The 14854-nt window shown below is 36.4% G+C and overlaps 1 long non-coding RNA gene across 1 annotated transcript in view; it reads right to left on the reverse strand.

Moving 5' to 3' along the window:
* Window positions 1-14854, reverse strand: part of LOC126736869 (uncharacterized) — a 300653-nt gene that overhangs the window by 63027 nt on the left and 222772 nt on the right. The gene's annotated exons all lie outside the window — the stretch shown is intronic.

Here is a 14854-nt window from a genome sequence, read left to right on the forward strand (position 1 = left end):
CTCTAGCAGCCGCCGCCATGCTCGCATCATTAATATTTTGTTAGTTATAAAAATATACAATTTAAATCAGTTTAAGTCTTTTAATGCAGAAAATTAATTAAAAAGCTATACAGTTTAACAGAAAACAACATTTTATGGTCCTTCGCAGCTCGGATTGGATAAGATTAGACGGATTTCGGGGTGTACAGTGTTACTAAATTGCATGGCCGGCGGCAAACCTGTGTGTGTAAGTCTCCATTTTCCTTTGTGTCTATTCCTACTCGTTTAGTGGTTTAGATATTGTTTATTTTAAATAGGTGTGCCTTATTAATAGATTGAATAATTCCTGTTGAGATGATCTAGGAATAAATTGCCATTTAGTTATAGAAATTGAAAAATTCGCATAGATTTTATTGCCGTTGTCTGTTTCGCTAGTCTAGTCGCAGGGCGCCACGGTCCGAGGCTCCTGTTTGCACGACTCGGGGGGAGTTTTGGCATTTCAGAATAATAGTGAGTCTTCGCGCGTCGTTACGTTAAGTTATTGTTTTGGAATTTCGTAAAGAATAATAGAATTAACAGACATAATTATAGAGTAAAAGGGTATTAAGCCACTAATTAGCCAAAATGGGAAAAGAGTGTGCAGGGCGAAGAAAATCTTAGTAAACTGTACAAAAGGGTAGAACAGTTAAAAAGATTTGTAGAATTTTTAGATAGAGTAGAAGGAGAGCAACACTTAGCGGAATTAGAAATTAGATTAGGAAAAATAGAAGGGCTTTATACAGAAATAGATACCGTTTATTCGGAAATAGAGTTGCTAGATGAAGCATTTGATGGAAATCAGGAAAGGGGAGAATTTGAGACCCATTTTTACAAGGCACTTGCTGACGCAAAACGTTTTATAGATGGACTTAAAAAAGATAGTTTAAAAAATTGTAATTTAGGTTTGCAGCAAGATCTTGCGTTGGATATTGCAGGTTTGGGTGGAGTTTCTGGCGGTGCTAAGCTTCCTAACTTAGGGCTACCAAAATTTAAAGGCGAATACGACAAGTGGACACAGTTTTTTGAAACTTTTCAAACTTTAGTGGATAAAAATCCTCAGTTAGATGAAATTCAAAAATTTTATTACCTCCTTGATTCATTAGAAGGGAGCGCCCGCAAGGTTTTAGATTGTCTAGAAATTAGTCGTAGCAACTACCGAGTTGCTCTAGAGCTTTTAGAAAAAAGATTTTTCAATAAGCCTGTAATTATTCAAACTCATTTAAAAGCCTTGTTTGATACCCCAATAATCCATAAGGAAGGGCATTTCTTATTAAGATCTTTAGTGGACTTAATTAATAAACATCTTAGGGCTTTGAAGACTCTTGGTGAGCCAGTGGAAACATGGGATAGGCTAATAATCTTTTTCATAAGCAGGAAATTAGATATGGCTACCAAGGTTGAGTGGGAAGAAAAATCCGTAGAGTCGTTTGAGGGTAATCCCAACTTAGATAACTTTTTAAATTTTTTGATCAATAAATGTAGGGTTCTAGAATCGGTGGGCTGTAGTAACAGTAGTAATAAAACTATGAAGCAACAAGACAAGACTGTATATCGATCATCCTTGCCAGCAATAGGCACTAACAATCAAATAAAATGCGAGTTTTGTCAAGGTCCACACTTCGTTTATCGATGTGAGCGTCTTAAATCATTACCGGTTTCAGAGCGTTTAGAAAAGATTAAAATCTTAAGGCTTTGTATAAATTGTCTTAGGTCTAGTCATGAGGCTAAAAACTGTAGATCTTTTGGATGTAGAAAATGCAACCGACGACACAATACGTTATTGCATATTGATAGAGAGACAGGCAATTCAGAAAATAGAACAACCGCCAACATATCTATTAATAATGGTTCGGAGTCATATAAACATGCAGAAACTCCAAATCAAGTTGTGGATACGTCTAATATAGGAGCGGCAGCGTATAGTATGGTAAAAGCCAGTAGTCAAGTTATTCTTTCCACGGCAGTAATCGATATTAGGGACAAAAAAGGTAGCTACGTTAGATGTAGAGTACTGCTGGATAGTGGTTCACAAATAAATCTCATCACAAATGATTTAGTTCAAAGATTAGGTCTTAGCAGTCAAGAGACTAATATACCCGTTACAGGGATAGGCCAAAAGGTAACAAATATTTTAAGACAAACTTACGCAACTATTAGATCTTTACACAATACGTATACAACTAAGATTTTGGTTTTAATAATAGAAAATGTGACGGCTCATATCCCAGCAAAAACTTTTGATCTTTTAGATTTAAACATTCCCTCACATTGCAGGTTAGCTGATCCAAACTTTAATCTGTCTGGTAAAATTGATATGCTTATTGGGGCCTCGTTATTTTACGATTTGCTTTGTACTGGCCAAATAAAGTTGGGAAGAAATCTTCCTACTCTTCAAAAAACGCTTCTGGGGTGGGTTGTTTCTGGGCCATTCTTCGAAAATAAAGATAAAAATAAAACGTTAGCTAGTCAAGAGGTAAGCCTTTGCAATTTTTTGTCAACAGAAGAGAAAATACAAAACCAGTTAGAGCAATTTTGGTGTTTAGAAGAATGCTCGAATAGTGAGCCATTGTTTTCCTTAGAAGAACGAGATTGTGAAAAGTCATTTATAAATAGTGTGACGCGGGATAGATTTGGTCGTTTTAGCGTAGGTTTACCATTAAAGGAAAGTTTAAATAAATTAGGGGATACCTTTGAACAAGCGAAAACACGTTTTTATAATCTAGAAAAGAAATTCATTAGGGACCCAGAGTTGTACAGTAAATACTCATCTTTTATTAATGAATATGAACGGTTAGGCCATATGACTAGACTAGGGCCAGATGACATTTCCACTAATAATCCTACTTATTACTTACCACATCACGCTGTAATGAATGACTCTAGCATTACAACGAAGCTTAGAGTGGTTTTTGACGCAAGCGCCAAGACCTCAACTAATATTTCTTTGAATGACATACTTAAGGTTGGGCCAACGATACAGAGTGATCTGTTTGATATTCTTATTCGATTTCGTAGACATAGCGTAGTCATAACAGCGGACATAGAAAAAATGTACCGTCAAATTAACCTTTTGCCTAAGTATCGCGATTTACAGCGGATATTATGGCGCGAAAATCCAGACCTAGACCTTCAACATTTTAGACTTAATACTATCACATATGGAACTTCTTCCGCCTCGTTCTTGGCAACAAGATGTTTAAAACAAATCTCAATAGATATTCAGGATAGATTGCCCCTAGTAAGTTCTATAATAAATAATAGTTTCTATGTAGATGATTTAATCGCAACGGTGCCGACGATTTCAGAGGCTGTAGAGGTTGCCAATACTTTAACCTTTGAGTTAGGAAAATATGGATTTCCCTTGAGAAAATGGGCATCAAATAAACCTGAAGTTTTAAACCATATTTCTAATAAACCCATGGAAAATTCCGGTTATTTTATCACAAATGACAGCACTAGAAAAACGTTAGGAGTATTTTGGCGAGCTGATTCCGATCACCTAGAATTTAGTACGAGATTAAAAACCGTTGAAACTAAAAATGTTACGAAACGCTTAATTTTGTCCTTAGTGTCTCAGATTTTTGATCCGTTAGGCTTAGTAGGGCCGATAACGGTAAGGGCGAAAATGTTACTTCAAAAATTGTGGAAGCTTAATCTTCACTGGGATGAGTCAGTCCCTCTAGACATTTTTACAATGTGGACTCACTTTTATTCTCAGCTTGAATATCTACAGGAAATTAAAGTTCCTAGACAATGTATTTTAGACAATTCGACTCAAATAGAACTTCACGGTTTTGCAGATGCCAGTGAGACAGCTTATGGCGCTTGTATATTTCTGCGCAGTACGGACCGCCAAGGAAATATTTTAGTAAATCTTTTAGCGTCGAAATCTAGGGTAGCTCCGTTAAAGACCGTGTCGTTGCCTCGCTTAGAACTTTGTGCAGCTGTAGTGCTAGCAAGGTTACTTCATAAAATTAATACTTCAATTGAAATAGACATTAGTAGTACATTTCTATGGAGCGACTCCACTATTACGTTGGCCTGGCTTACGGAGGAGCCAAGTACTTGGAGTACTTTTGTAGCAAATCGTGTTGCTGAAATTCAAAGACTGACTCAGAATTGTAAATGGAATCACATTAGCTCTGTTGAAAACCCAGCGGATATAATTTCGAGAGGAGCCGATTCCAAATCCTTAAAACATTCAGAATTGTGGTGGCACGGACCTCGGTGGCTGCAGCAGGAGGCTGAAATGTGGCCGATATATAGTCTGGACAATTGCCTCGAGCCTCCCGAACGACGAAAGGTAAAAACTTGCCTAATTGCGACACAAATAGATTTAGAATTGTTTAATAGATTTTCTTGCCTCTACCGATTAAATCGGGTAGTGGGTTGGTGCATTAGGTTTTATAGAAATTCAAAAACTAGACCAGATGATAGGCAAAAGGACGATTTAACATTAGCTGAAATGGAAATTGCATTAACCTGTTTAATAAAAAGAGTACAACATCAGGAATTCTTGGGTGAAATCAAAGCTTTAGAAAAAAGGGGGTTGGTATCTAATACTAGTAATCTAAAATCATTGGATCCATTTTTAGACAACGGCGTCCTTAGAGTAGGGGGTCGATTACGCAACTCAAATGAGAATTATTCAGTAAAATTTCCGATTCTCTTACCTAAGAAGCATGTCTTTACTCGCTTAATTATTAAAGACCAACATCAAAAACAGTTACATGCAGGTCCTCAACTTCTGTTAGCTACATTGCGCCAGCAATATTGGATAATAAATGGAAAAAATGAAATTCGACAGGTATTATCAAAGTGTATTACTTGTTTTCGGACCAAACCTCAAGTGTTGACCCAGAAAATGGGTAACCTACCCCGTGATCGACTAATGGTTCAAAGGCCATTCGCCATTTGTGGAGTTGATTATGCAGGCCCATTTAACATTAAGGACGGAAAATTGCGAAATAGGTGTATTGTTAAGGGCTATATGTGTGTTTTTGTCTGTTTCTCCACAAAGGCTGTCCACATAGAGGCAGTTGGAGATTTAACTAGTTCTTCCTTTTTGGATTGTTTAAAAAGGTTTGTGTCATGCCGCGGTTGTTGTTCAAAAATTTTCTCAGACAACGGAACGAACTTTGTTGGGGCTAATCGGGAACTTAAAGAACTCGCTCAAAATTTAGCTAAGTTAGAAAAGAATAGCTTAATTAAAAATTACTGTATGCAAAATGAAATAGAATGGCAGTTTATTCCCCCAAGATCCCCTCACCAAGGTGGGCTTTGGGAGTCATCAGTAAAGTCGGCAAAACGCTTAATTCAACGGGTAATAGGGAGTCAAAATCTTACATTCGAACAGATATCAACAGTTTTCTGTCAAGTTGAAGCCGTGTTAAATTCCAGACCACTAACTCCTTTATCCCCCAGTCCAAATGACCTCCAAATTTTGACACCTGGTCACTTTCTCATTGGAGCATCACTGAATGCCGTGCCGCAACAAGATGTTTCCTGTATTCCAACTAATAGACTTAATAAATATCATATGCTGCAACAAATGGTGCAGCATTTCTGGCAGCGATGGTCTCTAGAATACTTGACGACTTTGCAACAGCGCAACAAATGGTATAACACCGCAACTATCAACATTGGAGACATGGTTGTTCTTAAGGAAGATAATACCCCGCCACTCATGTGGAAATTAGGCCGTATTACAGCTGTTCATCCTGGTAACGATGGTGTGGTACGAGTCGTTAGCTGCCGTACGTCCAATGGAACCGTTAAGCGCCCAGTTCAGAAGATTGCTCTGCTGCCGTTTGCAGATTTTAATGAGCAGTAAAAGAAGACTGTATGTAATGTGAATAGCCTACATTATGTTGTGTTAGTCTCCTGAAACTGGTTTCAAATTCAAATACTTATGTAGTATTGATGTATAGTGTCTCCTGTGAAACAATGTTTATTTTGTAATGTGATCTTAGTGCATTAGGATATTACTGTTTATTTCTGTTAAATAATTCTTAGTATACATAAGTAACATTTTTAGAATTTATTTTACTTTTGTTTGTTTATGCTTTATATTTCCATGTAATATTATTTTTTGTTTTTTCGGATATTATTGAAAGCCATACTTTCAATGGCCGGCGGTATATGTTAAGTTCAAAAATTTGTCACACACGCGGCAACGCCGCCAGCCTTGGTTTTGTAACTGCGCTGAACGAGACGATCGCTCTCTTCTCTAGCAGCCGCCGCCATGCTCGCATCATTAATATTTTGTTAGTTATAAAAATATACAATTTAAATCAGTTTAAGTCTTTTAATGCAGAAAATTAATTAAAAAGCTATACAGTTTAACAGAAAACAACAATTTGAATAGTAGAAGGATAACAGAAAACTTTAATACAATTTTTTAAAATTTTGTTGGTTTAATTGGTTTAGTTGGTTGCGCAACAAAAACTGAGACCCTCACAATGGAACCGCGTTATTTTTGTTTGATGTTAAGTTTCTTAAACATCAAAACAGTGGCAATCCTAGCATTTTCCATAGTTTGTTCGGTTTGCTTTAAAAAATGTTAAATTATAAACATAAGCTAAGTTTTGCACTAACTAAAACAATAAATATAACAAAAACTATTACAACCCGGCACAAAAAACAATGAAAAATCGAACTACGGGATTCCTTATCGCTAGTTGGAATTCTCGTTTACGCTGAAGTGAAGTTTGAAGGGACAGTGGAGTCGGACTCAGTCGGATCGTTAGACCCATACGTTTGTCTGTGCATTCGCGTTTAGATGGGTTCTTAATTTGATTATTATAATTTGTTTTGCGAAGTTGTTTGATTTAATTAAAACTGTGTCCCGTTAGTTCATATAAAGCATTTTAAAACTAAGGTACCTTCATACTTTTTGCACTTTGATTTTTATATAATAATATATATTATAATATGACTTCATTATTTATGAGTAGAGAAAGTGTACGACAGTGAACGACTTTTTATATTTAATTTCATGACAGGTCACATGACAAACGTCAGCGTCGTCAACTTCATTATGGGCACTTTTCAGAATTCACCATTAACTCACCGGTTAATCAAAAAATTTTCGGTAGATCTCAGGATGCCGTTTGGTTCCGTAAACATTCCGAAACACTTCGGTTGATTTTTTTAGAATTTGTTTGACAGTTGGTAGATTTCATAATATCGATTTCTGTTTATGTTTATATTTTTTCATTTTTCAAAGCAAACGAAACAAGACTATGGAAAATGCTAGAAAGTTTGCTACTGTTTTGATGTTTAAGAAACTAAAAACCAAACAAAAACGACCCGGTTCCATTGTAAGGATCTCAGTTTTTGCTGCAATCAGTTTGTGGCTTTTAGAGTCGATACCTACCTATAAACAAAGTTTTATGTTATCCTTCTACTAATCTCACTCGACCATCAAAATAAACTTACCAAATTAAAATATTAACTACTACAATATAAATTGTAGTATAACAAACCCAGGTTCGTCCATAAAGAATGGATGAGATAAGTTTTTTTTTTAATAAATAAGAAAAGATCGAACGAAAAAAAAATAAATAAATAAGAAACCAATAGCCTCCCTACGTTGTGTTTTGTAACAGAATCACTCTTTCTTTTACCTTGGATGCACTTGACAAGACAAAATTAGGGAAACTTGAATTATTAGGATGGTATTAAAGAAAATGCAGTCTTGATAATACACCTACTTAGTTTATTTATGTAAAAAAATAAGGCCGTACTCAGCCTGGAATTCACGAGGGGAAAGGGCACGGCAGAGAAACCCTCGATGATGTCAATTCCCTAAAAATCGAATCATGCTGAGTAATAAGTTCTTCCTTCGGTTACAAAAAAATAAAGATAATTTATTTACTGTTCCTTTCTAATTGCTCATACATACTATTCATTCAAAACTGAAGAGAGTTGGGTTAGTTATCCAGCCATCACTAGACCCATACGGGAGGCTACCCAGCTATGAGTTGAATAGTTGAGTCGATATTCTAGGTATTATCACAGATAGACGGCAAATTCGCGAAACATATATTTATTTATCTGTGGTATGATTTACGTCTGAATATTCACCCAGTCAGGGTCGAAATGTTAGTTAGATTCAACAAGGCTCTAGCTTACTTTTGAGACACACAAACAATTTAAAAAGAAAAAAACTTATTTCGAAAATATACCTAAAAATTCAGTAAATAAATTATCTCAGTCGATCACTTTAAATATTAATTTTCCCTTCAGCATGAAACAATTTCAGACAAATACATGCATAAGTTATTTCCTCCTATTTACGTAAAATATTAAATTTATAAACATTAATAAAAATATATTTACACATTGCCAATAAAAAACAAACTAATAAGTTTTAAATTTACTAACCTGTAGAAAATCTTCAGAAAAACACTTCAACACAAATTAAATCAATACATTTTGTAAAGTAGTACCTTCGATGGCTGGGTTTTTTCGTCTGCCGTTCCCTCGTCGCGCGACCGAAACATCTCCGGAAAGCAACGCCCAGAAATGCTAACACAAACAACCCTCGGCGCATGAATAGGGCTGTCGTTATCCAATAAAAAAAATTACAAAGATTTTTCAGACGACGCGATATGCTGAATCCCAAATCCAAACGAATATAAAATACTACTGCATATAATAATGCAGGTAACGCATATAATTTAAAAATAGGTGGTTTTCTTCAAATTCCACAAACTGATGGTAACAAAAACTGAGACCCTTACAATGGAACCGGCTCGTTTTTGTTTAGGTTTTAGTTTCTTAAACATCAAAACAGTGGCAACCTTTCAATCCTTAAAAATGCTACCATAGTTTGTTTACGTTGATTAAAAAAATTTAAAATATTAATCCAAAAAGATAATTAGATAATCCTGATCCGCCTGACATTTTCTTTAGATGCTGTGTTAAAAAGAAATCCTCATCAATGAATTCTACGGTTATATGCGTTGTTTGAGGTGGAGTTTATCATTTAAGTTGCTTTATGAGGAGAAAAGGCGGAGTAATCTTAGAACATTGAAAGGCCTTCCAATATTCTAAGGGAATAATTAATACTGTCAGAGTCGTTTGTTGTGATAGAAACATATCTTATAATGCTGGTGTCAATAAACTAAAGGGAATTGAAATGGAAACTTTTTGGGACAAAAAATTTCAGAAATTTCTTACTATAAGAGATTATAAACATTTTCATGAAGGCATGTTTTTAAATAGTTTATCAGGAATAAAATGGGACGACTTGTACTATATAAATGACTTAGAAGACAAAATTAATTTTTTGACCCAGAACATAACTCAGTTGTATGATGTATATGCCCCAATTAAAACAATTAGAATAAGCAAGCCTCATTCTCCATCCTTACATTTGCAATCAAGGCATTGATGAGGGAAAGGGCTAAAGCTAGGTGTAAGGCTAAATTGAATAACACCACAGAAAACTTTGAGGAATATAAGAGACTCAGAAATCTTACTCAAATATCCATACGTAGGGATGCATACCATATATCAGCATGCTTAGAGTATTTATAGGGACAAAAAATATGGAAAGATTTAAGGGAATCGAATATTTATGTACCCTCAGGTAAAATTTCAAATATCCCACCAGCATTGGCAGATTCAGAGAAAATAAATGAGTATTTCTGCAGTGTTTTTTAGGAATCAAACAATTGTAGTAGTAAAATTATGTATTATAGTAGCAATAGGAAAGATAATCAAACTAATTTCTCTTTTAAGCTAGTACTGCCATCTGAAATATATGACTATGTTAAAAATATGAAATCAAATGCTTCTGGCATTGATCACATCACACTGCAAATGCTGAAAAGTTGTCTTCATGGAATTGTTTTCCATGTTACACATATCCATCACATCTTTATACCGAGGTTCAAGTTTTTTTACTTCTTCCGTCATTGGAGACCTTACTGGCTTGAACCACCACATGTTGGCCAACTTCGTAATTCGTAACAGAGGCATGCCTTTTATCATAATACTCTTTTTGCATTCGTTGCCGTTTTCGAGTAACCTCTACTACCTCTTTACGCATAGCTTCCAAGTCTTGCCGTTCTTCGTATATGACTTCTGAAGCCAGAAAAGAGTCGTTCACGTTTCGTGGGCGGTAACCAAAGAAAACCTCGTAAGGTGATTTTCCCGTCGTGGAATTAACCGTCGAATTAATTCCCCACCTCACTTTACTCACTGATTCATCCCAACGGGATTCATCTTCAATAGAAGCTGTAAGGGCCCCCAAGATTGAGCGATTCATCCTCTCCACTTGCCCGTTAGCTCTAGGCGTCCCTATTGCACATAAAACACGTTTAATACCTAACGTCTCACAAAAGCCCGTAAAGCTTTTGCTTGTAAATGCTGTGCCTCGATCACAAATTAATCTTCTTGGTACACCAAACATTTCAATGATGGATTCCAAGAAACGTGTCACTGGTAAAGTTTTCGTATTAGGTACTGCCTTCATGAAAACAAACTTTGTAAATGCGTCCACTATTAAATAAGCATTTTTCTTAATACTCGTAACAAAGGGTCCAAGATGGTCGATGTGTAGTGTATCCATGGGCACACTAAGCTTTTCGATTTGATTTAGACTTCCGTGTCGTTTTCCTGATGGAATTTTATTATAGAGGCAGCCTAAACAAGATCTTATATAGTTTTTAACATAGTTTCTCATTTCTGGAAACCAGTATCTGGTACTTATGGCTCCCAATATTTTGTCGAGAGCAAAATGGCCAGCACCATCATGGTATGTCGTAACAATAGTACGCCTAGATGCTTTTGGTACTACCCATCTTGGGCCACTAGGTGTAATTCTATACAACCGGTTATTCTTAAGGCAGTATCTTTTCTGATTTCCCTGACTCTCCCTTTCTAGTCTTTTTCCTGACAATGAATCTATGATGCGTTTACAAAGTTCATCCTGCAGTTGTGCTGATAAAATCCAGTCCTCTTCAGATACGTTAACAATCATAATGTCGAAGTTTTCGATATTTTGCACTGGTCCTCTACTCAACGCATCTACATGTGCCATTTTTGTGCCGGGGCGATATTCAATATCGAAGTCAAATTCCTGCATCCCAAGCCACCATCTAGCAATGCACGGCACTAAGTCTCTTTTCATCAAGGTATGACGCAGTGAGTTACAATCTGTCACAACTTTAAACTTATTGCCAATAAGGTAAACTCTAAACTTTTTGAGAGTGTACATTAGTTGGTCTGGGAAACTCAGCTACCGCCTTAATCTTGTCTACACCAGGACGTATACTGAGTTCCGATACTTCGTGGCCAAGATCTTCTTCTATGGTTTTCGAGAATATTATCAAGTCATCTATGTATGCCATTGCAGTATCGAATCGTAGTGGCCCCAGTATTTGATTTATGGTTCTCTGGAACACGGCAGGCGCATTTACGAGTCCGAATGGCATTCTTAGAAACTCGTAATGTCCATCTGGTGGCACAAAAGCAGTTTTAGGGATAGACTCCTCACTTAATGGAATTTGGTGATATCCAGCGCCAAATCCAGAGTTGTGAAATGGCGGTTGCCTTCAAGAGAGGCCCGGAGATTATCTATCCTAGGTAGAGGATGTTTATCCTTCACTGTTTTGCGGTTTAGCGCCCTATAGTCAAGACACATGCGTGGCTCACCATTCTTTTTCCTAACCAACAGAACGGGGCTGGCGTATGAAGAACATGAATCGCGAACTATTCCATTCTCCATAAGGTCATTAACTACCCCTTATACAACTTCCCTTTCTTTAAAAGCCATGCGATAGGGGCGATATACAATCGGTATGTCATCAGTTAATGTAATTGTCATTTCCGCTGTGTTTGTTTTTCCGATTTTACTTGTACTAGTGGCAAAACAGTCACGATATTCATTAAGTAGATTTAACAATCTATTTGTTTCGGAATCCGTTAGCTTAGGATTGATTTGGGCCTGTACGTCGTGAATCGTAAACTCTTTGAATTCCGTAACTTCAGCACCTAATATAGAAATAGAGTTCTCAACTTTTTCGTGACAAGTATAACCCCTAACCACAACTCTACCCTTTTCGTAACAAATATCTGAATCTGTTTACACACATCTGAACAATTTACTATAGGTACGTAACATTCTTGATTAAGGTTCGTTACACAGCGTATACCTCGCTGTGTAAGTCACATGTTGTTGATTAGGTATATTTCTATACTGCAGATCAATGAAAATGTCACCTTTATTTTTTTTATTAATGACAAGAATATGACCCATATGATGTGATGGGATGACAGTTGTATCAGCAGCATAAAGATCTACTTTTTGTGGCGGTAATAATTCAATATTTGGCAACTCAATTTTATTAATATTATTATTATTATTATAAAATAACCTAACTTGACAATAGTGAATAACTACCGTAAGATCTTTATGATTAATAAATGGTTGCCCTACAATCACAGGTACGTTTTGTACATTATCGGGTACTACCAAAGCTTCTACTCTAACAGAGGCTAAGTCCACTGTTAGCTGTGCAGTTACTTTTTGATTTACGTAAACAGTATCACCACCGAAACCCCGTAACCAAGCTGCAGTTGGTTCTGTTTTTGAAGGTGGTAGACAATGGTACAGTGAAAACATCTTGTCGAACTTGCATTGTCTTATTTATTTAATGTAACACGACGTTTCGGTTGGTAAGTATCTCCAACCGTTATCAAGTGAATGCAAGTTCGACAAGATGTTTCCGCAGTTGGTTCGCGAGGTAAACCTATTCTATTTACATCTGATTGTTTAATTGTTATAGCTCCGCAACTAGAATCGACGTAGCCTCTAATTGAGAAGCCATTAATAACGCAATCAATAAAATAACATGTGTTTGCAGTTTTCAAATTTGGAATTTCAGGTATTTGAATAATATTTATAGAGGACTTATCCGCTTCTGGTAGGCTTTTTGTTTTTACTTGAATCCTGCAGTTACTGGCTTCGTGACCCAATAGATTGCACTTTTTACACACCACTCTTTGTTTCGAACAATCAGACTGGTAGTGTCCCCTTGACTTGCAATTGTAACACTGCACGCTTTTCGCATCGGCCCTCCTAAAAGGCTCTCTTTTACATCGGTACGTGCATGATTATTTTCACTCTTGATACTTGGAATTTTCCTAATATTTTCTACCATATTATAATATTTATCATCACGTAACGTTGATAAATATTCCTGATATAGAGCTTCTGGCGTGACGTAACGGCCTGCTCTAGCACCAATGCCATCAATGATGCATGATACAGCATTTTTGCCAGTTATTTTGCATGTTCTCAATAATTCCATTTTGTTAAAATAATAATTGGTCATGGTCTCTCCTCTTTCTTTAGTGCATCCCATCATCTTTCTCAGGGCCATGGCATAATCCACATGATCCGAAAATGTTGTGGAAATTAGCAATTTCCACTCATTCCAGGAACTAGGGTATTGCTGTAAACCATTGTACTAGTTTCGTGCCATCCCGCTTAATCGAGCTTGTACTTGATATATGGTTGTAACATCATCCCAATTGTTAATATTTTTTATCTGGTCAATTTCAATCCAAAATTTTCTGGATCAAACTCTGGGATACAGTCACTTCTCACTGCTAAACGCCTTACTTCTGTTTGTGGGCCTTGCTTTACAAACAGCTCAACTAACTTTACAAGGCGTTTAATACGTTCGTCTACAGAATTTCCAACTGCGGACGAGGTCTGTTGTGTAGAAGTACTTGCCATAGCATCCCGTTGAATTATGTCAATTGTTTGTGTCGGTAAAGGAATGTTGCAACGGTTAACGATTCCACATACATTAGAAACCGCCGGTGACTGGTTTTCTTTTTCTGGTAAACTGATGATAGATCTTTTTGACTTACTCCCGTATAAGGGTTTAGAGGAGCGTTTTCCGTTTAAGTTTAATCTGCACCTCTCAGAATCTGACTCACTAGAGGACGACTCACTTGAAGTAGACATATCACGTTTGGAATGTCTTTTTTTACGGCCCATCGTAACAGGAAGTATCCAATAAAAACTTACAAGCAAAACTATATACACCTAACCACTAACAAAAATCCAAATCCCGTGAAAGTCCAAACAAAAACAATATATACACGTAACGTAACACGGAATTAATCAAAGTCAAAAGTCTATACTAATAAACATAACAAATTATAGAAAATATTAGTTAACATCGAAGTTCAACCCCACACCTGAACTGTAAACGACCAAAATGTTATAAATAAGACACAACAAATATATATTCCAGACTCCCTGGCTTTCCTTTTTAAAATACATTCTACCAGATCTAAAGTTTGTCCAAACAGTTGGATAACAGATGTGGCTAGATTCCCACCATAATTCGAAGGCTCATTGGTATTCTTATCACGTCCCAGCCTAGGGTTGCTTTTAGCACCATGTGGTCTCATTTTGGGCTCGGCACTTTTCCGTAGATTACACTCTCTTTTTTCTAAATATTCAAGAAACCGTTTATTTGTAAATTGAGCATGGGACGACCTAACGTGTCGGATGGGAGATTAATTATGTAGGTTACGAGGGTAGTTTAACCTGTTTATTTTATGAATTTACTGACTTTTGATATTTTGAATTTTATTTTATTAAAAACAGGGAGGTTCGTGCCACTGTGCCTCCTGGCAGCAGCCGCCACTGAACAAAGCTTCAACTGTATAACCACATGTGCCTTGGCTTCCATAAGGATCTCGGTCTGTAGGCGACTTTATAGTAATAGCAAACCTATATTACTAAAATCTATTCAATTGGGATAAAATCACCCTATTTGATTACACTTTCAGCCGAAGTACA

Source organism: Anthonomus grandis, chromosome 5 (genome assembly GCF_022605725.1).
Source record: "Anthonomus grandis grandis chromosome 5, icAntGran1.3, whole genome shotgun sequence".
In the NCBI taxonomy this organism is placed as follows: Eukaryota; Metazoa; Arthropoda; class Insecta; order Coleoptera; family Curculionidae; genus Anthonomus; species Anthonomus grandis.